We start from the raw sequence: 23495 nt of genomic DNA on the forward strand, positions 1-23495 counted from the left end.
AGATAACTACTGGACTATGGTAGTTAGGCTGTTTATTCGCCGTTGATCGGCTTTCCAGCGGTTTTGTAGCTCAAGTACGATCTGGGTAGCAGCCGCATTGACCGCACCCCAGACGTCCGAGCTAGAACACATCCTTTGGACTAAGTTATCCGGAGTAGTGTCCTGTCCGCTAACTGCCATCATATTGCTTCTCACGCCCGCGAAACGAGGGCATATGAAGAAAGCATGTTCTGCAGTTTCCTCAACGTCCGCGCATTCGGGACACTCGGGGGACTCCGCATGCCCAAATTTGTGCAGATACTGTCTAAAACAACCATGCCCTGACAGAATCTGTGTCAGGTGGAAGTTGACTTCGCCATGACGCCTGTTGACCCATCCGGATAGTTCCGGGATAAGTCTATGTGTCCACCGGCCTTTTGTGGAATCAGACCATGCCCGCTGCCATGTGATCATCGAAGCCGATCTTGTGGTACTCCGTATGCCTCTAGTTCCACGTTGGTTGAAGCACTCTACGTCCTCGCTGATGATGATACCAATAGGCATCGTACCCGCTAAGACGCAGATTGCGTCATGTGAAACTGTGCGGTACGCACTCGCCACTCTTAAGCACATGAGACGATAGGTGCTTTCCAGCTTGGCTAGATAGCTTTTGGTACCTAACGCCGATGACCACACCGGCCCGCCATACCTGAGTATGGACTGGACCACGTTGGCTAAAAGCCTTCGCTTGCTGCCATATACCGCAGAGCTATTAGACATCATACGAGACAATGCCGAAATAGCTGTGGAAGCCTTCTTGCAGGCATAATCGACGTGGCTCCCGAACTTGAGCTTGTCGTCGACCATGACTCCAAGGAGTTTTAAGAACCGCGTTGACGAAATAGTGCAGTCCCCGACACTGATATTTGCTTGCTGCACCGACTTGCGGTTGTTCACCACGATAACCTCCGTTTTATGATGCGCTAGGTCCAGTTTCCTGGATCGCATCCAATCTTCAACAATGCTTATAGAGTGGGCTGCCGTCAACTCAACCTCTCTGATAGATTCACCGTAGACTTCCAAGGTGATATCGTCCGCAAAGCCGACAATCGCCACCCCTACCGGAAACTTTAGCTTCAACACCTCGTCATACATGACGTTCCACAACACCGGGCCCAGTATGGAACCTTGCGGAACCCCTGAGGTGATTGGAACGCATTTCTGACCCTCCTCCGTGTTGTAGCATAGCACACGATTCTGGAAATAATTTTCCAGAATTCTGTACAGCGACACCGGCACTTGGACGTTCCGAAGCGAGCTGGCTATGGAGTGCCAGCTAGCGCTATTAAACGCATTTCTCACGTCGAGCGTGACAACTGCGCTATAACGAATACCTGTCCTCTTGGGCTGGATTGCCACCTCGGCTGTCTTAGTGAGAGACAAGATGGCATCCACCGTAGATTTGCCTTTTCGGAAGCCGAATTGGTTCCTTGACAGACCGTTTGTACCCTCCGTGTACTGTACGAGTCTGTTAAGGATAACCCTCTCCAGCACCTTGCCGGCAGTATCGAGTAGACAGATCGGCCTATATGACGAGGGGACACCCGGAGGTTTTCCCGGCTTCGGCAATAGGACCAGGTTCTGTCGCTTCCATCTGTCCGGGAAGTGGCCAGCTTCCAGGCATCTATTCATTACTGCCCCGAATAATTCGGGAGCCTCTAAAATAGCCGCTTTAATGGCCATATTCGGGATACCGTCTGGCCCCGGTGCCTTGCTCACCTTTAGGGATTTAGCGATATCAATGAGTTCCTCGTTCGTAACCGTCACTTCCTCCCCGACCTCCAAACCGCCGTCGCCCACGTTACTTTGGATGTTCGGCTGGGAGGCCGACCATCCTATGCTATGGTCTGAGATACTGGAACGTCGGCCGTGGGACGACTCAGCGGCCTGGGGCCAGGGCCTTGGCTCGTGGCGCGGAAAGAGGCCCTCGATGATCCGCTCCAGCATCTTTGGCGATTGCTCAGCGGGTGCCATCACACCCTTGGTCTTTGCCATTACGACTCTGTAGGCATCACCCCACGGGTTCGCATTGGCACTAGCACATAACCTTTCAAAGCAGTCTCGTTTACTAGCTTTTATCCCGCTCTTAAGCGCTGCGCGTGCATCAACAAGTGCTACTCGACATTCAGCCCTGCTTTCATCCGAACGAGCTCTTTGCATAATTCTCCTCGCACGAAAGCACGCTCCGCGGAGTTCCACAATTTCATCTGTCCACCAGTAAGCCGGTGACCTGCCATACCTAGGACGACCTTTCCTAGGCATGGTAGCGTCACATGCTCGCGACAGTACCTCAACCAAATGATCAGCGTTCGGATCGGGCATACCGCGATCACCGCACTCTCTCCGGATCGCTTCCACAAATACTTCGGGATCGAAGTATGATGTCTTCCATCCACGGGTGGTTGGAGTGTTGGCCCTACTCGCCGCCTGCCGCCTCGTTATCTGACCGACACCATAGCGGACCGCCTGATGGTCACTGTGAGTGTAGCCATTATCTACCCTCCAGTCTCCTATCAGACCAGGACTGCCGAAAGTCACGTCGATGATAGACTCCGCACCGTTCCTACTGAAGGTACTTGTGTTGCCGACGTTGGCCAGATCTACGTTAAGCTTTGCCAGAGCTTCAAGCAGAATCCGACCCCTATGGTTCGTGCGACGACTTCCCCACTCTACCGCCCAAGCGTTAAAGTCGCCCGCTACAACCACCGGCCTTAAACCAGTCAGCACAACTGATACTCGGTCTACCATCCGCGTAAACTGCTCGATAGACCAACTCGGTGGAGCATAACAACTGCAGTAGAACATTCCACCCACTTTGGCAACCGCAAATCCCTCGTCTGCAGTTGACACAACCTCCTGAACCGGGAACCTGCTTGTTGTCCATATAGCCGCCGTCGCAGACCTATCCGAGACCCAGTTGCCGTTTCCGGCAGGGACGCGATATGGATCCGAGACTATGGCAATGTCCATTGCTGACTCAGAAACTGCTTGGTGTAACAGCTGCTGAGCCGTGCTGCAGTGGTTCAGGTTGAGTTGTGTCACTTGCACTATGAACGTGGCTTAGTCGCCGGCACACCGGCCGGGCACCTTGGACCTCCCGTTACGTGCTTTGCGTCCCGTTTACCGGTACAGATCAGGCACTTAAGAGGCTCCGCGCAGTCCTTTGCTTTATGGCCAGCACTGCCATATCTCCTGCACAACTGGCTCCTATCTGGCCCCTTGCAGTTCCAGGCTTTATGTCCGTGCTCGAAACACCGGAAGCAAGCTTCCGACTGCTTGGACACGCTCAGTGGGCATACCGACCACCCCACTTTTAGCCTAGCAGCTTTCCGGGCTTTGTTTCCGTCAGTCAGCGGAAGTCGTATGGTGGCTACCTGGGTCTCGGCCGGACCCTTGCGTAGGCGAACCGCCTCGGTTGCCACCACCACTCCACTTTGCTCTTTGAGAGCTTGTACGACCTCACGCACTTCGGTGATCTCGTCCAGGTTCTTAAGCTGGAGAGTCACTTCTGGTGTGAGAGCACGTACCTTCACTGCGTCCCCGAGCAGTCCTTCCGCTATGGGCTTGTATGCGGAACTCTTCTTTGTGGCGTCCTTCTTTAACTCGAGGATCATATCGCCCGTGCGTGAGCGGCGGATGCTCCGTACGTCCGCGCCCAGATCCTTGAGTAGGGCGTCTCCTCTCATGGCCTTCAGAACCTCCGAGTATTTCGACCCGTCGGTTTTCAGGATAAGAGCGTCGCCCTTCTTCGTTCGCTTTCTTGCCGGTTTAGGTGGAGTAGTTTTTTTACTGGAGCCTCCTCCGCCTTTTCTCTTGGCCCTAACCTCGGTCCACGGGCCACCTGTCTTGGAGCTTCCCGCTGGTTCATCGGTTAGCTCTGCCAACCCGCTAGCCTGAGGGCTTTTACCGATCAGGCGTTTTTTCGGTCCGCCAGGGGTGCTATCCCCCGGGGACTGTCTCGGGCGCTTGGCGGATGCCTTACCGCTGCTGGTAGCGCTTTCCGTAGCCTCCTGGGCCGCGTTACGACACTCCGTCAACGGGCAAGCGTCCGTTTGTACTGCCTTCGACGCCTTCACGGTCACCTTCTTAGCCTCTCCTGCACGCGCCACGAGGTCGTTGTGCGTTTTGGTCGCTGCATTCAAGGTTCTCCGAAGCATGAGCGAGTTCTGCTTCAGGTCCTTGGAGAAATTGCCGCGACCTGACGTAAACTCGATTATTACATCGAGCTGCTGTGACGCTGCTACCACTTTAGGTACAGCGTCTCTATTTTTCTCCATCGCCCTGATAAGCGCTGGGCCGTTCATCGCTGTGTCCGGCGTGGTAGGCATACCGCTGCCTTTGCCACCCACACTAGCGCTCCTAGTTGCATCCTTCTCCACCCTTGGTGGAGAACGCTGGAAGCCTGTGGAGGGCGCTCTGGTACTCCACAGGCTCCGTTTGAGGCTGAGTATTTATAGAACCCCCCCCCTCCACCATTCATCCCTCGGCACGGGTCGCATGACCAAGCATGGAAAAAATCACATCAAACAGCATTCATTTTGAAATCATCGACGAACCTACTCATCGTAAGGTTTCAATCGCACTGACCATCTCTGTACAAAATTACGCACTCATACGAACGAAGCAGAACAAGCAAAGCAAAGGAGAATATGCGACAGCGTTCGTTGGTGGTTTTGTTCACGCGATGGATCTTTCGTGTGGTGTGTTCATTATACTACGAACGCTTGGGAAAAAATTCGCTTTTGAATGCATTCACTGAGTCGCAAAGAATCGTTCAAAAAAAATTCGTTCGAATGTTTCTTCCGCGATCGTTCGAATGTTTCTTGAGCGTTCGTTATTTATTAACCCCTCTATGCGGTCGGCATCATTTTTAAGCCCCGCAAAATTAAATTAAATAATCGTAATTTTTAGTGTTTTCCAATATTGTTTCACCAAATTTGGAAATTTTCTCTTCATAATCGCTACAGATTGTGATTATATGTCATTCGGTTCTGGATAGGGTTGAGATACCGGGCGTACCGGAACCGGGAAAACCGGTAGTATCGGCTGAAATACCGGTACTGGCACGGGAGAATACAGGTTGTTTCGGTACCGACCAATGATGCAATTTTTCTAACATTCGTCCACAAAGACAAAGACGAGTAATAATTTTTGCAAATTTTGGAAACTGCGCGGAATGTTTTAATAAACCATTATAACGAGATTGGCGAAATCGTTGGTAAGGGTCCGCCGAGCGTTGGTTATGCGAGTAGAACTGAAGGAAAAATTTGAAAGGCCTGCAGAAGCACAAGGCAGTGGCAGCTTGAAGGGACTCGATTAGGCCCGTATTCCAAAAAAAAATAGGTCATATGAATTCACTTACAGTTGGATTTTGATTTTGGCATGGTTCGATTTTGGCATGCCTCGATTTTGGCAACAAAAGTATTCGTTTTTGGCAACACAAGATATTTCACTTCCAAAAATATGCTTAAATATCAATCAGTTTCCGCATACATCCCTTAAATGACGAAAAATGATGCCCTTAGTATGTTCATGAAAAAAAGTTATGTGCTTTCGAAAAATAAAATTTTTATTGCCGTAGAACTACGTCTTACCGCAGGGTGTCAATAACTTATTTGTACCGGACGGATAGCTCTTGGCGGACTTTTTAAACATAAAATTGTTGCAATCGTTGATTAATGATATTTAGTCAATTTCTAAAGCATTTACATTCAATTTTTTCTCGTCAAAAAAGGGTCTCGATTTCGGCACGGTTTCGATTTTGGCAACATAGGCAACACGCATTTGTTGCTAAATTCGAAATCCTACTGTACTTCGAAACAAAGATTTGAAGAACAAGTATTTGACTACAGTAGGATTTCGAATTTGGCAACAAATGCGTGTCGCCTATGTTGCCAAAATCGAAACCGTGTCAAAATCGAGACCTTTTTTCGATATGAAAAAATTTAATGTAAATGCTTTAGACATTGACTAAATATCATTAATCAACGATTGCAACCATTTTATGTTTAAAAAGTCCGCTAAGAGCTATCCGTCCGGTGCAAATATGTTATTGACACCCTGCGGTACGACGTAGTCCTACGGCAATAAAAATATTATTGTTCGAAACCATATAACTTTTTTTCACGAACATACTGAGGGCATCATTTCTTCGTCATTTAAAGCATGTATGCAGAAACTGATTGATATTTAAGCATATTTTTGGAAGAAAAATATCTTGTGTTGCCAAAAACGAATACTTTTGTTGCCAAAATCGAGGCATGCCAAAATCGAGGCATGCCAAAATCGAACCATGCCAAAATCGAAATCTAACTGTATATGCTTTACGATACCTTGTGTACAGTCTGTCCTACGATGATAGATTCAGAGAGAAGATTTTGGGTGTCTGGCAATTTTGTTACAAAGGCATGGAGAATAGTGTATTGAATATTCTGTGCATGTTAAAGTTGAATTTTTGCAACCGCTAATTTTATTTAGAGTCTGTTATCTTATCTACACCGGTAGTATTATTTCCGGTTTTCGGACATTGTACTGCTAAAAATAATTAATACAGTTGGATTTAAAATTTGGCAACAAATGCCTGTCGCCTATGTTGCCAAAATCGAAACCGTGTCAAAATCGAGACCCTTTTTTGATATGAAAAAATTGAATGTAAATGCGTTAGAAATTGAGTAAATATTATTAATCAACGATTGCAATCATTTTATGCTTGAAAAGTCTGCCAAGAGCTATCCGTTCGGTGTAAGTAAGTTTTTGACAACCTGCGGTAAGACGTAGTCCTACGGCAATATAAATATTATTGTTCGAAACATTCTATAACTATAACAGCTAACTTTTTTTCATGAACACACTGAGGGTATCATTTTTGCGTCATTTAAAGCATGTATGCAAAAACTGACTAATATTTAACCATATTTTGATAGGGAAATACTTTGTGTTGCCAAAAACGGATACTTTTGATATCAAAATCGAACCATACCGAATTCGAAATCCTACTGTGTTTCGAAAAAGTTTATCGACCCGATCCCCAATCGATTAACTTTACCAAGAGTCTACTGTACCTCTAACCGTCACAGCTATCCAGCAAAAATCACTTTAAAATTGTTTTACTTGATGCCATACGTGACCAACATCGATCGATAACATGATAACATGAAATAAAATAATTTAATTTTTAGATTGGTCACACAAAGCCCGCACGACTAATTTGCATCATTTCATTTTTATTTAGCCTGTTAATGATGAGCGATACTTAAAACATAAAACAAAAATGGCAGGATTATTCCGTCAATACCATTACAAAATCTGCTAAAATATAAGTTTCAGTTAGTGCCTTAGTTGAAAAACTGCATTGAATGTTCCTTGCATAGCTACGTATTGCGCGGTTTGCGCTTTACCAACAGCAAACATTCTTCTATTTCGTTCAGTAAGAAGATCGTTGAACGCATTCATTTGGATTCGCAATCATAGTTCGCAGATGATTCTTTCCAACACAATCTTTTGATTCAAATGATTCTAAATGAACCTCGATACAAACGTTCCGATCTTGTTTGAATCATTCGCATTCTTCCTGCTGTAGGTCGGCGATTCATCGGTGAATTAGCTCTGTAGGGTCCTATTCGAGAGCTTGCATGCGAGGGAGAATGATTGGAAGCAATACTTCGAAGCAAGCAATATATTCACCAAAAATAATGTGAGTGAATGAATTTTTCCATGCTTGCGCATGACACCTTGGATTAGGGGTTTATCCATTCATGTTTTTACTTTTAGCCATGGATAATAGCTATTAAAACCATTCTCCTTTGGGGGCTTCGGACCCTCTGCTCAGGTTCTCGGTATTTTCAGGTTCATCGAACATGCTTCTACCGAGATCCGTCATTTGCAGGCGGAGAGTTTACACTCAACCTTCGCATGAGTGCCCCCTTCTCTGTCCGCATACGACCCTAGTTTCCACCGGTTGTCCGATTTCCACTAAGGAGCGTATCCCGGATGGTACCACGAGGAGGTAGAGATAGGAGTTGCTAAATAAGAGGCTGTGGAACTTCGTGATAGTTCTGGAGCGCATTATTCAACCATTTACCATCCATGTATGTATGTATGTATGTATGTATGTATGTATGTATGTATGTATGTATGTATGTATGTATGTATGTATGTATGTATGTATGTATGTATGTATGTATGTATGTATGTATGTATGTATGTATGTATGTATGTATGTATGTATGTATGTATGTATGTATGTCTTTTTACCTTTGTTATACTATATAACAAAGGTTTAGGAATTGGTCGAAAAACTAGGGATGGCAATTATCGCCAAAAATGGTTATCGATAACAATCGATATTTCCCGTCATTTTATCGATATTATCGATAAGTATCGATAATTTTCAATACAAACCTAGAGTTAGAGTGACTATATACAGAGTGGCGACAAGTCATCCCAAATGTATGCAATGCGGGTTTTCCAAGGTTTTTCTTTCTCTTTCCTGCACACGCGTTGGATAGATCGTCTGCTCGATTGGAATGACACTGACAGATAATTATCATTCCAATTTTGACATTGTCGCCACTCTGTATATAATGATAATTATCTGTCAGTGTCATTCCAATCGAGCAGACGACCTATCCAACGCGTATGCAGGAAAGAGAAAGAAAAACCTTGGAAAAACCGCATTGCATACATTTATGATGACTTGTCGCCACTCTGTATATAGTCACTCTATACAAACCATATATTGACAGGCGAGGCCAACCAAGGCACTGGCAGCGTTCATTATACTCTATGTGTGTGACAGTAACCAACATGAATATGTTGAGCTTGATTGGTTAGGTTATTCTAGTTGAGCGCTGAATCCCGCTTATGCGAAATCCACCCACATGTCTAGCAGCGAAAACTTTTTTCTTCCGGACTTTCTGACAAATATCTTCCCGCTGTTACCCGTGAAATCAAGCAGCAAGGCAACAACCTAGCAGAAACTTTGCCTTACGCGGTTTTGCTCAGATTTTTCTGCCGAATTTTTGTTCGATTTCTGTCAGCCATGTTGAACATTTTGGCAAAGCCTAAACTCGTCGATATTCTGGACAAAATTTTCTAAGTTTGTACACGAATGGTGGCCTTAAGGTAAAGTGACCGGATTTTTTTTGATTAATGCGGGACATATTGATTGGCTTATTTGCTAAATCGGTTGGTAATGTTGAGTTATTTGTAAACAGTTCTGCTCGGTATATTTTTTCGCAGTTTAAAGGTACCGTGGTTTCGAGATATTCATCATGCAGGAGAAGAAATGAAAGTCATTGTGTGCGGTCATGTGCAGAATCCAGCGTCAGGTCGGGAGTTGGCGGGACAGACGGATTATCCTAAAAGAGCTGTAGTGTGAGTAATTGAGGGGTGCAGGTAAACTCTCAAGGCTGGCGGCAAGGCGCAGGCCAGACGTTGGAGTTGAACTGTTGATTATCAACTGCGGTTGAGGGACATTCGGAAAGTCAAGGCTGATCTCAGCATCACGGATTGTGCTTTGGCAAAAGAACTGAATTCGGACTGTATTGCAAATCCGTCTGGGAATGACTACAGGTGCTACCTAGCAAGAATAATAGAAACCTCAAACAATAAACAAAGGATAAAATCCGGTCTCGTGAGCTGTGTGGCCGAGTGTTGACGAAACGCGATGCATGTGTCTGACTCGATGATGAATAAGGCCGATTTCAGCTAAACCCACGGGTTAAATTCTTCATGCTCTGGCTCGCGGTAGGATTTTTAGCAGATTCGAGATTGGTTTTGGGGATGGGTTCATGATAAAAGGTCATGACTTGGCAAGGGATCTGTACACGGATACACTGGGGTAGGTACCTTACCAGGCGGATTTTGCCCTTCATTAAGTCCCATGAAGCCTGTCGCAGTTTCAGCATGCATGCTACAATGGACACTGGACTTCAGTTCATCTCAAAAGAGCTGAGTGCACCAAATTGTCCCCGGGTTCGTCCAGTTCTGCAATACTGAAGATGACAGCAAAAGCTGAAGATGAAGAGAACAGTCACCAGCGACATTGGTCAGATGAGGAATTCGAGGTGCCATCCGAATCCGGGACAGTCCCGCATAATCCGGGACTTTCGGTCAGCCTACCTTAAGGGTGAATCGCAGGGTGAAGAAGTGAATGCGGGTGTTTAATAGGGGGGGGGGGGGTATGTCATATAACCAAGAGTTTAAAAATATCGATAATTATCGTTAATCCAAAAATTTTATCGATGATCGACGATGCCTCGGAAATATCGATATTATCGATAAGTATCGATATGTTTGCCATCCCTACGAAAAACACGAAGTTGATCCGAGGCCCGGAGGGCCGAGTCACATTTACCAATCGATAGAGCTCGACGAATTGAGCAATGTCTGTGTGTGTGTGTATGTGTGTATGAGTGTATGTGTGTGTGCAGCTCATTTTCTATCGCCTGTTTCTCGAAGGTGGCTGAACAGATTTGACCGCTATTACTTTTGTTTGAAAGGTATTATTGCCTAGTATATCACTATTGAATTGCTTTGTGGTCCGACGTTTCGTTTAAAAGTTATAAGTAGTAATGTGAAAACTACGTGACACGCGTTTCTCCGGAACTACGCAACCAATTTTAACGATCTTACTACCAAACGAAAGCTCTTGCTATTATAAACTTTTTACCAAGTTTTATTGAAAACGGACAAGCAGTTTAAAAGTTAGCCTAAAAACCACTTTTGATAAGGTTCAAATGATCGCCTGTTTCTCAGAGATGGCCAAACCGATTTATGCGCTATTAGTTTTATTTGGCAGGTAATATAGCCGGATAGATCACTATTGAATGGTTTTTTGATTGGACGTTTAATTCGAAAGTTATGAGCAATCGTATACACCACACCAAAATTAACAATAATTTATAATTTATTATAATTTTAACCAAGATAATTTACCTAATTTTTATGTAAACCAACGCACAATGCAACGTTAACTAATAGATGAATTAGGTTCCGAAGACGTGTCGATTTCTATCTCAAATAGCAAGTAAGACCGTATAACAAAGGTTCCTTTCACCACTAGGTGGATTAAATCAGGTTTTTGACGTAGGACTACGTCTTACGGCAAGTTTTGAGATAGGGTGTCATTCCAAAAAATCGAAAAATGCGAGCGTCACGAAAAATGAAAGGTTTTGAGCGCTAATAGCTCAGCGGTTTTCCGATCGATTTTCAATATTCTTACACCAATCGATTGGAAAATCTTCTAAGAATTGACCCAAATAAAGAAAAGTCTGGATTCTTGATGCTGAACTATTGAAAAATTGAAAATAATGAACCTATGTTTTACCAGAATTCTCGCTTCGTGATTGATTATTGGAAATGACGTCATCAAAGTAAAAACGCGTTTTCACGCTTCGGCTTATAATTCAGTCAATTTTCAATAGATTTCCAAGATATTTACACCAATTGATCGGAAAATCGATTAAAAATATTGAAAATATGTAAAACTATTGATTTTGTTTTTGAAATTGAATTTGAAAAATTTTTGTTTTTGAATTGATTTTGAAAATTTGAATTATTTTCATATTTTTGCCTTCAGTGCTTCGCTAGTTTTATTGAAAACGGACAAGCAGTTTAAAAGTTAGCCTAAAAACCACTTTTGATAAGGTTCAAATGATCGCCTGTTTCTCAGAGATGGCCAAACCGATTTATGCGCTATTAGTTTTATTTGGCAGGTAATATAGCCGGATAGATCACTATTGAATGGTTTTTTGATTGGACGTTTAATTCGAAAGTTATGAGCAATCGTATACACCACACCAAAATTAACAATAATTTATAATTTATTATAATTTTAACCAAGATAATTTACCTAATTTCAATTATTTTAATATCAAACGAGAGGTTTTGACACTACGAATATATATGCAAAATTTCATTAGAATTGGTTTTACCGATCAAAAGATATTAATCCTCGAACTCTCGCGCCAACTTTTGCAACACAGTTACTCGCGCGCACAATAGCCTAAAACCAAAGAAAACGTGCACACTAGAGTTTTGACTAGGAAAACTTGGTTTTAAATTTGCCGAACCTTTGGAAGAGTTTCTTTAAATTGAATGCTCTATCATCTGGAAGAATTTAAATTTTGATTAATCCCCCTAAAAGTGAAATAAAAAAATTATTTTTCTACAGTTTCAATATAACACATTGATGTGTTCTGCAAAGTTTTAGAGCATATTATTACAACAAATTTTGCTGAAGACTGTAACCTTCTATCTCTTCAGCGAAGACAGAGAAATCTTATTTATTGTTTCTGAATTTGTAAAATCAGTTTTTCTAGTTTAGCCCTTTCTGTAATTGTTGTATGACTTTTTCATGTATTACAAAGTTATACAAATAGTAAAAATACACAACTTTGCTGAAGATAGTATACCTCTTTGTTTGCTTGTTTAGGAACTGTAGAACTTTGATTATAAAAATACCCTGATTTTAACCCCGAATTACTCGACTACCAACTGACGGATACATTTTAAACATTTTACATTTGCTGATAGTTTTGCTAGATTGTATAACATTTCGCCGAATACCATTTCGCGGAAAACCAATTCGCGGATGACCATAACGCGGAATATACTGTTTCGCGGCAAACCATTTCGCGGCAAACATTTTCGCAGAAAGTACCATTCCGCGGAAAACATTTTTGCGGAAAGTACTATTTCGCGGAAAATTTTTTCGCCGAAAGTACTATTTGGCGGAGAACCACCGTTCATTCAGTTTGGAAGCCACAAAAAGCGACTTGGCCGCTTTGTATTCAACAAAAGTTAAACCGATGCGAGGACTAGGGAAAACTAACTAGAGGTCAGTAGACCTAGGAAAACGATAGACCTAGACAGATGTGATTTCTGCGGGGGGGGCTGCCCCCCCGCAGTGGCCCGCGCTTCCGACGGCGGGTCACCGGCGAACACTCGCCGTTGCCTGCGGCCGGCTCGCCCTGAATCATCTAGGAAACATTTGCTACTAACATGGTTTTCCGCAAAATGGTTTTCCTCGAAATGGTTCTTTCCGCCAAACGGTTTTCCGCGGAATAGTCCTTTCGCGAAATAGTATTCAGCGTTTTGGTACTTTCCGCGAAATAGTACTTTCCGCGAAAATGTTTTCCGCGAAATGGTATTCCGCGAAACGGTATTCCGCGATACGGTCTTCGGCGAAATGTTATACAACCGTTTTGCTACATACAGACACCATTTTTCCATATTAAGTAACGTGAAAAAATTCCAGTTGGGGCCAATAGCGGTACACCTCACATGCTGCTTGCTTCGTTTCTGTGCTGTCGGTTTATGCTGATCTATTTTCCTAACAATTTAAAGTATTTTTGCATTGAATAATTCAGACATTTTGCTCATAACAAGTTTATTAAAGAATATACGTTAGTTAAACAACGATTGGTAAATATGGCATTCAACATGGCTACGCATGTTATTCAGAATACAACAGCGTGGGTAACCGAAGGGTAATAAAAATTGATGAAATTTTTCAAGAAAACTTTATTGATGTGAATCGAATAGAATGGCATTACAGGAAATTATGCATAGTTCAAAAACCTATAAACTAGACCTTTACTATGCAGTGTATATGTTAAAGAATAATATTTCTTCTTACAACTTACTTTTACTTGCACTTACCCACATTAGTAACAACTTACTCAGCAATTTCATGAGAAAAAGAACTATCAAAATTTGTAAGTGCTTCTATTTTGTTCAAATTTTGTAAGCTTATTCAATTTCCAAAATTTTTATGTAAACCAACGCACAATGCAACGTTAACTAATAGATGAATTAGGTTCCGAAGACGTGTCGATTTCTATCTCAAATAGCAAGTAAGACCGTATAACAAAGGTTCCTTTCACCACTAGGTGGATTAAATCAGGTTTTTGACGTAGGACTACGTCTTACGGCAAGTTTTGAGATAGGGTGTCATTCCAAAAAATCGAAAAATGCGAGCGTCACGAAAAATGAAAGGTTTTGAGCGCTAATAGCTCAGCGGTTTTCCGATCGATTTTCAATATTCTTACACCAATCGATTGGAAAATCTTCTAAGAATTGACCCAAATAAAGAAAAGTCTGGATTCTTGATGCTGAACTATTGAAAAATTGAAAATAATGAACCTATGTTTTACCAGAATTCTCGCTTCGTGATTGATTATTGGAAATGACGTCATCAAAGTAAAAACGCGTTTTCACGCTTCGGCTTATAATTCAGTCAATTTTCAATAGATTTCCAAGATATTTACACCAATTGATCGGAAAATCGATTAAAAATATTGAAAATATGTAAAACTATTGATTTTGTTTTTGAAATTGAATTTGAAAAATTTTTGTTTTTGAATTGATTTTGAAAATTTGAATTATTTTCATATTTTTGCCTTCAGTGCTTCGCTAGCACGGATGACAGAAATATATACGATAGCTATGGGTTAAGCTTCCTTATGATTGTATTTAATTTACGCCCTATAGAATCCGATCGAAAATTGTTGAGCTTCAGCTATTGCTTTCCCACGGATAAGGCAACGAAGACATGCAAATTCACCAAGCGAGGTGTTGGAGCTGGAGCACTCGTTTCGAGTGCAACGAAGAGTTGAACAAATTGCTGTCCCGTGTCACCACTGCTATCGAAGGATCTTTCCGAACATCCAAACTGTTATGTTGCTGCCCAAGAAGACGGAAAAGAAGGCTTAAATTTCCAGCATATCACGTCGAAAAACCGTGCTTTTAAGAACGAAACATATGCTCATGAAGATTAGAGGAATTTTTGCTCACAGATTTTAATTCTATTTAATTTAGATTGATCTGATTGTTCGCTTCTTATCAAATAATTTTAACCGATCACCTCTCGTGCTTCTGTTCGCTTGTTGCTGCTGGACGCTGGTTGAGTTGGTCGTCTCGGAAGGTAAGAAGCAGCCAACAAATATACTAGCTCCAAGTCAATGTGTTCGGTCAAGCGTCAAAATAAATGAAACCATGGATTTAATCAAATGAAAGAGTTTTAGTAACATCTTTTGCATCTTAGCAACACAAATTTATCCATCGACAATGCTACAGTAATAATACGTAGCGTAATTTTTCTCTGGCAGCAAAAGGCGAACGGCTCACTGGTAACTTTGCTCTTTTGTTCAGACTGAAGTTGAAATGCTCTATTTTATTTAGCTTAGATGATAGAATGAAGGACCATGAAAAATGGGTGTGGTCGTTTCTTGTCGCTTGCTCTGGTACATAACACGTGGTAAGCCGGCGAACAGCATTATTCAAACGCTAGCTGAGCTAGTGCCAACATCGTTTGCCAAGGCAAACGGGAGTCACGTTCGACTCGTGCACGTGTTCATCGGCGGCTGACCGTGTGACCGTGTGTTGGAGCTGAAGCACTCATTTCGCTGCCGTGATGGAATATCTGGCTACAGGAGTTCTAGAATTGGCAGGACATATGTTGCTCGCGACAACGAACCGATCAGAATTATCGTCACTTGCAGCTGGCCATCCGCAACAATGAAGAGTTGAACAAATTGCTGTCCCGTGTCACCACTGCTATCGAAGGATCTTTCCGAACATCCAAACTGTTATGTTGCTGCCCAAGAAGACGGAAAAGAAGGCTTAAATTTCCTGCATATCACGTCGAAAAACCGTTCTTTTAAGAACGAAACATATGTTCATGAAGATTAGAGGAATTTTTGCTCACTGATTTTAATTCTATTTAATTTAGATTGATTTAAATTGTTCGCTTCATATCAAATAATTTCAACCGATCACCTCTCGCGGTTTTGTTCGCTTGTTGCTGGTGGTTCATTTCGTTGCCGTGATGGCATATCTGGCTGCTGAAGTTCTGGAATTGGTAGGAAATATGCTGCTCGCGACAACAAAACGACCAGAAGCATCCCACGTCACTTGCAGCTAGCCACTTGGAGTGATATTTCATCGTGATTCAGGACCATACACGAACGGTTTCGTTGATCTCATAGCTGCTGAGGCTTTCCGGTTGGTCCGTTGCAACAAGCCGTGCCTGGTTAGCGGTTATCGGTACTCCAATTTACCGAACAGAGAATTACGTTAAGTGCGTTAGTGCAAGTATATTGCAAGCTGAAGTTATGATAATCAAACAATCGGTCCTTTCGAGGGCCACACAACAATTGAAGAGTTTATTATATTTTCTTTCCCTGCTAATACCCTAATAACACAGGCAACGAGGGAAAAGTTGAATTTTTCGCCATTGCGGACGACCAACAAATGACGGAAATAAATTTTCTGGTCACGGGCGATATTTTCTGCGACTTCCAAAACGTCTGCAGGCTGTAAATGCTTTATCAGTGTTCTTTTGTAAGCCGCAGAAAAGTTGCGCAAAATTTTCAACTTTTTGAAAACTCGCGCTTACCGTTTACCGATTACCAGAGGAAAAGCACTGTTCAACGAAGGAACATATCATACAAATTTATTTACTGTTTGGTTTAGTTACTGACTTGGGTTCGTTTTAATAAAATAGATTCAATCAATTCATGGATATAACTCTAAAATCGGTTGAGGATTGAATGTATACAATGTTTCTACTTTGATAAACGTTACGTATGTAGCTTGTATACATACAAGAATCGTGTTATTACATACATGAATACATCCTACTATCGCTACAGAGACTTACGTAGTCCTACGTCACCTATGCGGTCGTGTCTTGTGCACAACCCCTCTGATTTTTTACAAGGTTTCGGAAAACTATAGTTCTTATCCGGAGCCAACCCAGACGTTGTGTGGGACTCTCACCCACCAAAACCTCTTCCTTGCCCTCTGCCTGTATTCCCCCAGAACCACAATAAAGTATTACATGCACTTTGCTCATGCACTTTGCAGTTATCAACGCAGGCTAGCGTTGCTGGTCATTTGCTCAGCTAGCTCGCAGTACTCATCGAGACGTGTACCGATTAGAAGGTGCCAACAGTCATAACGTGCTCCCCGTCACAGCCACCCTCGCGGGATTTCTTGACCTGACGAGACGTGTACCGATTAGAAAGTGCCCTCCAACATGACGCACACTCCGTCACAGCCACCCTCGCAGGGTTTCTTTGCTATGCCTTTTTCAACAAGGACCGATCTGAGTATTGGGAATATTTCGGGATAAATCCCATCCCCATACATATGAATCCAGACTCGGGTTTTACCGCGTCCCGGATCGCGTTGCTTTGGGGCGTCATATGAGGCTCAGAGAGGTTTGTTCCCTAGACCACCTTTCATCCAAAATAACTTAACTGTCGATGCTAGCTCGCTATTCCGCTCTTCATTTACGCTGCAGATCAGACATGATGCATGCGATTGCGCTATTGACGGCATTACAAGTGCTCTCGTTGCGACACATTTCCTCCACCATATTTTCGACGTTGAGACCGGAAGGCAATTCCTCCCTCCATGCTGCGAATTTGGGACAGTCAAAAACCACGTGCTCTGCTGTTTCTTCCACGTTCCCACATTCCGGGCATAAGGGCGACCTGGCGTGCCCGAACCGGTCAAGGTATTGCCTGAAGCAACCATGACCATACAGGAACTGCGTTAGGTAAAAGTTCACCTCCCCGTGCTTCCTATTCACCCAAACCGAGAGAGTCGATATGAGCCTGTGGGTCCATCTACCTTTCTGTGTCGTATTCCACTCCTGTTGCCACTTAGCCAATGATTCTGCTTTCATAAGCTTTCTGATTCCTCTGACTACCTTTTGCCTATAGCACTCGTAGTCCTCCATCAGGATGATGTCGATGGGAATCATCCCAGCGATTACGCACGCAGCTTCTGATGAGATAGTCCTGTACGCGTTCACAACTCGAATGGCCATTGGTCGGGCCGTACTTCTCAGCTTCGCTCTGTTGCGCTGGGTTTGGAGCGCTGTAATCCAGGCTGGTCCGCCATACCGCAGTATCGACGATGATACACTGGCTAAGAGGCGCCTCTTGCTACTGCTTGGTCCAAAGTTATTCGGCATGATCCTAGACAGTGCACTGATGGCATTCGCTGCCTTTTCGCATGCGTAGTCAATGTGACCGTTGAATTTTAGCCGATTGTCGATCATCACATCCAGGTGCTTCACCTCACGTTTTAAGGTTATGGTATGTTCTCCGACGGTAATCCCCACGTGTTGGACTGCTCTCCGATTACTCACCAGTAGTATCTCCGTTTTATGGTGCGCTATTTGCAGTTTCGCGTTCTGCATCCAACTCTTTAGCCTGCAGATTGACTCAGTCGCCAACGCCTCCACTTCCTCTAGCGATTCGCATGTAACCGTCATCACGATGTCGTCTGCGAAGCCGACGATTTCCACACCCGTTGGTAGCTCTAGGGTTACCACGCCGCGGTACATACTGTTCCAGAGAGATGGACCGAGTATTGTCGGTAATTAGCTTCAAATTAGCATTGTCAGCACTATAAGAGGGTTTAGCAGTAGCCGTATATTTTGGCAAAATAGTACTTAAGATGACTTAAAAGTTGTTTAAAAGCTTATTGGCTTGCATTTAAATTGCATTGGTAATGCTTACTGGTTACCTGGGTATGGGTATGGATTACATTTGGTTGCCAGTTCGATGGCGCAAACAGACTTGTTTCCAGCGTCTATTTGGCAATTAATTTTAGGATTTCGGTACAGTGCCATTTCTAACATATAGTTTAGCTTAGTTATATCGCCAAGTGGCAGTCACACCGCACGCGTTTCCGAATCGCTGCTGCGCGCGCTCTTCATAATTTTAAATTTTTATTTTACCGCTTAAACCGTCGCGTAAGCGTTTTTAACAATAACATAGTGAATAATTTTAATAATAACATAATAATAATAACATAGTGAATGCTTCGGACAAACAGCTACTGGCCACAGCGAAAGTACAATTTGCTGGTCCACCATCAAATACGGACCACCCAATTGCAGGACTTTCAGTGCCAAAGTTAATTGACTTTCAAAAGGGTGAAATTCTAAACCCCTACCACACGGGCCACCAGACAAAACACAATAGAATTGAATCACCACCAGCGGGAAATAGCACTGCGTCAACACCGTCAACGTCATCATCGCACTCAACATCTACCTGGACACCCGACCCGATGCGTCCACCTATCGTCAGCTTAACGCAGCAATCAGCTGGCGGAGACAGACGTTTCCTGAAAGCGCGACTGCGAGATCCGAAAATTATGTATCTCATTCGTCTTTACCCGGCATACATGCACGACAAGGAACCGACGTTCTGCTACGAAGGTATGACGAACACCAGCATAAAAATGAATTTGGCTTCAGAAGGACTACCGGTCTCTGCGCAGGACCTGCAGAAAATCTTTTTCGAGGTACATGAGGAATTTGGTGTACCGAAACAGGCAGCATCTGACGACTTGGAAGGTTATCGGCGGCATCTCAACAATCAGAGAATCCAGTACCTGCAACGTGCGAGGGAAAGCGCCGGTAAATTTAGCCATCCGGTCCGAAGCACCAACCAGAATTTTCGAAAGTAACGACTCCTTTCGATGAGAAAGAGGTAACTAATTTAAGTATTTCTTCAACCGACCCTCTTCCGTCAATTTCTTCACTAAAACAGAATGTGACTGAAATTTTGATTTATTGTCAAAATTTCAATCGCATGAAAAGTCCAGCCAAAATGAAGGAAATTTATAAAAATTTACATAGCTCATCCTTTTCTGTTATTCTGGCAACTGAGACAAGCTGGAATGAAAGCGAAGTGAAGAAATTTTTGGAAATGCCTTTAACGTATTCAGAGACGACAGAAATTTTCTTGAGTCTCAAAAGAAGTCGGGTGGCGAAGTCCTCATAGGTTTGTCGTCTAATTTCAATTCCGAAATTATAACGACAACAAAATTTAAAGAATTCGAGCATGTCTGGGTAAAATCACATTTAGCAGGAGAAACACATGTATTCGCCTCGGTGTATTTTCCTCCAGACCAAGCTCATAAAACAACTTACGAAACATTTTTCCAAATTGCCGAACACATTCTATCACAACTGCCTCCCGAGGTTAAAGTTTACATTTATGGAGACTTCAATCAACGCCATGCTGACTTCATTCCAGACTCTGAAAATGAATGCATCTTACTCCCAATCGTTGGGGAGAATGAAACACTGCAGATTATTTTCGACAAAACTGCCAATTTGGGGCTGAACCAAATTAACCATATTAAAAACCAACAAAATTGCTATCTAGATTTTTTGCTTACGAACATTTATGAAGACTTCTGTGTGACTGAATCATTAAATCCACTATGGAAAAATGAGGCGTTTCACACAGCAATTGAATATTATTTATTTATACACAAATACCATAGACCCAACGATTGCGAGTTCGAAGAAGTTTTTGAATACGAAAAGGCAAACTATGAAAACATTAGACGTAGATTAAACTGTGTTAATTGGCAACTTATTCTCAAGAATGAAGAAAATGTCGAAGTTGCTGTAGACACATTCTATAAAATTTTATTAGAAGTAATGATACAGAACATACCGTTAAAGAAAATAAGACGTCACAAAAATACAAAAAGTCCAGTCTGGTATAACAGTAAGATTAAGAACTTGAAAAATCGCAAACAAAAGGTCCATAAAAATTATAAAAAACATTCCAGTACTGAAAATTTAGCAAGATATTTGGACGTATGCAACCAGCTAAATTTTGCAATCAGCAATGCGTTTGAAGAGTACAATTCAAAAATTGAACTTGAAATAAAGTCCAGTCCTAAAAACTTCTTTAATTACGTGAAAACTAAACTAAAATCTGACAATTTTCCATCCATAATGCATCTTGATGAAAATGTTGGGGATAGCCCGGAAAATATTTGTAAGCTTTTTGCAAAATTTTTTCAAGCAATCTATACAACATTTTCTGAAGATCGCGATCGCGACTATTTTGCATTTTTTCCGGATTCTTCAATGGATATTGGCGTTAACCAACTTCAGGCTCAGGATATTTTGCAGGCTTTGAAAAATGTGGATGCCTCAAAAGGTCCTGGGCCTGACGGAATCCCTCCAGTATTCATAAAAAATCTTGCAATAGAGCTCACTGCTCCTCTGTTTTGGCTTTTTAACTTATCACTAAAATCCGGAATCTTTCCAAAAATATGGAAAAGCTCATTTCTGGTGCCTATCTTTAAATCGGGCCGGAAATCTGACGTACGTAATTATCGTGGTATTGCCATTATCTCTTGCATTCCAAAACTTTTCGAAGCTATTATCAATGAAAAACTATTCCTTCAAATTAAAAACAGAATTACAGAAATGCAACACGGTTTCTTCAAAGGACGTTCGACTACGACAAATTTACTGGAATTCATAGACCACTCACTGAATGCAATGGATAATGGAAACCATGTAGAAGCACTCTATACGGACTTTAGCAAGGCATTTGATCGCATTGACATACCAATGCTGCTTTTCAAATTGCAAAAAATTGGAATTGAGCCAGGGGTCCTGAAATGGCTTGAATCGTATTTAACTAATCGCCAACAAATAATTAAATTTAACGGAAAGACCTCGAATCCAATTCAAGTCACTTCTGGTGTTCCTCAAGGCTCTCATTTGGGACCTCTTCTTTTTATCTTGTATGTAAACGACATTTCCTTCATTCTCAAGGAACTTAAAGTGCTAATATATGCCGACGATATGAAGCTCTTTTTGGAAATAAGAAATGAAGAAGACATCAATGTATTCCAGAACGAAATACACATATTCTACATATGGTGTAAAAAAAGCTTATTAGAACTTAATGTAAAAAACAAATCAGAGGGGTTGTGTACAAGACACGACCGCATATATAGGTGACGCAGGACTACGTAAGTCTCTTTGTAGTGATAGTGGCATGTATTCATGATTGTAATCATTCGATTCTTCATGTATATTTGCTATATGCAACATATATGCATGCTACATGCGTTGTATGTAACATTTATCAAAGTAGTAACATTGCATACGTTCAATTCTCAAAATATTGTGCATTTGAAAACAATTTAACAAAATCAAGAACACAAACTATTGCTTTCCTGCTACCTTACTGAAATTAAAGATTGTTTTTATTACCCATAGTTGCCCACGTTGAAGGGATTTTACCAATTCAATCCCATTTTATCAACAGCACATCTTCTAATGAAACGGCAAGCATGCGTATTCATACAGAGCCGTATTATAACCGAACACTACAGCTGTAGCACATTTTTCCAACACAGATATCCAATTTGCCGAGGTTTAATCGTCTCGCAGTAAAGAATTTGCGATCTGTTGGGACAACGAGCTTGTGTCATTTTTTCTAGCACACTTCCCTAACACAGACATCAAAGTGGACTACGTTTATTCGCGTTCGTAAGAAATTTGTTGGTACGAGGGGGTTTTGTCACTCTTTCTGGCGTACTTCCCAAGCAAGGACATCAAAATGGTCTAGGTTTAACCGCGGTGTTAGGAAATCTTGTTGAAATGAGGAGAATTTGTCACTTGTTTTGGCTTACTTCCCAAGCACAGATATCAAATTGGTATAGGTTTAGATTATCGCAATGATTCTTCCAACCAATCACGAAGCGAGAATTCTGGTAAAACATAGGTTCATTATTTTCAATTTTTCAATAGTTCAACATCAAGGATCCATACTTTTCTTCAATTGGGTCAATTCTTAGAAGATTTACCGATCGATTGATGTAAGAATATTGAAAATCGATCGGAAAACCGCTGAGCTATTAGCGTTCAAAACCTTTCATTTTTCGTGACGCTCGCATTTTTCGATTTTTTGGAATGACACCCTATCTCAAAACTTGCCGTAAGACGTAGTCCTACGTCAAAAGTGCAACCTTATATCATTTAGCAGAAAAAGAATTACACCGGAAATATCAATCATATTAGGAAATCAAATAGTAGAAAAATGTGAAAAAGTTAGGGATTTAGGAATTATCTTAGACTCCAAACTAACTTTCATCGACCATTATAACACAATAATACACAAAGCAAACAACATGCTAGGTTTTATTAAACGCTTTAGCTATAATTTTTCAGATCCATACACCATTAAACACTTATATTGCTTATGTGAGGTCAATACTGGAATACTGCAGTATTGTATGGTCTCCTTTTTCAATAACGCACGAAGAAAGAATAGAATCAGTACAAAAACAATTTCTCTTATATGCTCTTCGTAAATTAGGTTGGACAGCATTTCCTCTTCCATCATACGAAGCACGCTGCATGCTTATAAATATACAATCATTAAAAGAGCGTCGTATTTGTGAGATCTGCTTACTGGAGTGGAATCACCCGACATGGGGAAGAATGGATATCCCGAGCCGCAGATAGCACGACTTACCTCTACATCACTTTGCAATACAATGGCGGGCGAACGAGGGAACGAGGGTAAGTCGTGCTATCTGCGGCTCGGGATATCCATTCTTCCCCATGTCGGGTGATTCCACTCCAGTAAGCAGATCTCACA

The sequence above is a fragment of the Sabethes cyaneus genome, chromosome 2, assembly GCF_943734655.1.
Source record: "Sabethes cyaneus chromosome 2, idSabCyanKW18_F2, whole genome shotgun sequence".
Classification (NCBI taxonomy): domain Eukaryota; kingdom Metazoa; phylum Arthropoda; class Insecta; order Diptera; family Culicidae; genus Sabethes; species Sabethes cyaneus.